Here is a 2013-nt window from a genome sequence, read left to right as displayed (position 1 = left end):
GTTTGATAGTTGGACTACATGCATTGTTTGATAGTTGGACTACATGCAATGTTTGATAGTTGGACTACATGCAATGTTTGATAGTTGGACTACGTACATTGTTTGATAGTTGGACTACATGCAATGTTTGATAGTTGGACTACGTACATTGTTTGATAGTTGGACTACGTACATTGTTTGATAGTTGGACTACGTACATTGTTTGATAGTTGGACTACATGCATTGTTTGATAGTTGGACTACATGCAATGTTTGATAGTTGGACTACGTACATTGTTTGATAGTTGGACTACGTACATTGTTTGTTAAGAAGAATATATCCAATTATTTCAAATTGCTTTACACTCCTATTTTTATGCCTTAGAAGAACTTACCTAAAAGTCCCCGATGGGGACAGTGGTAAGTCTACGGATTTAATACGCTAAAATCCGAGGTTCGATTCCCCGCGGTGGACACAATAGATAACCCAATGTGGCTTTGCTCTAGAAAAAGCAAACAAACAAACTTACCTGAAAAAATAAGTTTGTAAGTATGATTGAATTCATGAAAAAAAAACTCTAGTTAGAATGGCCCGGGAAATTAAAGATTTGGAAATCTCAATAGTGGCTTCTCACTGACGTTATAAGCGTCTTAGTAAGTATGATACGGCGCCATCTTGGTTAACAAATAATCTTCCAATATGGCGGACAGAACAATCTCGCTTGGACGCATTAGATGGTGAAGCAAAGGCCAGACACATACTTGATAAAACTGCCCCATAGATCACCCATAGATCCAAATGGAGTCATTATGTAAAGTAATAACCCGATTTAAGAACCGCACACATCGTCATACACACTGTAATACCCAACTCATCAGAAGAACTTGGAGACCTACAAGGGTACACAGGCCTACATTTAACCGATTGTTAATTGAGTTCGAGATATTTCAATTACTGTAATTAACGACCACACTGTGGTGAATTCAAAGATTAGGGCTTGCTTTAATTCACTTCATTAAAAAAGGAAGGCATTATAAAATTAGTACTTCATGACAACGTTATCAAATTATGTGGAAAAAATATATATACAGTTAACATGATTTTCAGCATAAATTTTAGGCCTATATGGTTTCAAGCGCTTCGCCAACTTTCGGCATTTAATCCATAATTTTAAAACATGAAAATATAATTTTCATGTGAAATTACTGAAATGGGTTATTATTAAATTTGAAAAACAATCGACAATTGTTTAAATTTAAACGAATTTTAAAACTTAGCAGCAATGAAATGTTCAGAACAGACTCGAATATATCTTTAATATCAGTCCTGGCAATTGTTATTACTATTAGCAGGTTGTTTCCTCGATCTTATGTTTCTTTTTTCTCCTTAAGTCTCGATCACTTTAGGCAATCGAAAAGAAAAAGATGCAATTCTTATTATATCAGCACAGTCTTCTTAATGTTAGTTTCGATTGATGTGTAACTAGGAGCTATTTTCTGTCACCCAAGATGGCAGACAGAAAATTTGTGACGTCAAGGGTAAACCCCCTGTATAGACATTGTTAGAAAAGATGATTCACAAACTTCAAAATTTTGAAAAGCTGTGCACGCTGGCAAAACTCAACATTCCCTTTTGAAATGACGGGAAAACAGGCACGAATAATGTTGATGTCAAATTTTATTTTGCAAGCAGGATATTCTACACTCAATTGTTAGAAATTAACCACACTATCGTTCACATTTCAAAATGTGACGTAACTAGAAGAATATAAATGTAGATTTACCGTATGTTATTGTTGAGTGGCTCTTAGCATGACTGAAATGCTCAACAATTACTTTTCGCGGTGGGTGGTATAAGTAGCTTAGAGCTTTGGCTCTGAGTAAAACCAAGAGTGTAACACAATTAACCTTTTTAAAGTGCATGAAATAATTTAAACTGATAGACTGATTTAAACTTTTCCTGTCACTGGGGACGGGTACTTTTGCTCGAATAACTTAAACTTTTCCCGCCACTGGGGACGGGTACTTTTGCTC

Source organism: Limulus polyphemus, unplaced genomic scaffold, assembly GCF_000517525.1.
Source record: "Limulus polyphemus unplaced genomic scaffold, Limulus_polyphemus-2.1.2 Scaffold8310, whole genome shotgun sequence".
NCBI lineage: Eukaryota > Metazoa > Arthropoda > Merostomata > Xiphosura > Limulidae > Limulus > Limulus polyphemus.
This window is presented reverse-complemented; position numbering follows the sequence as displayed.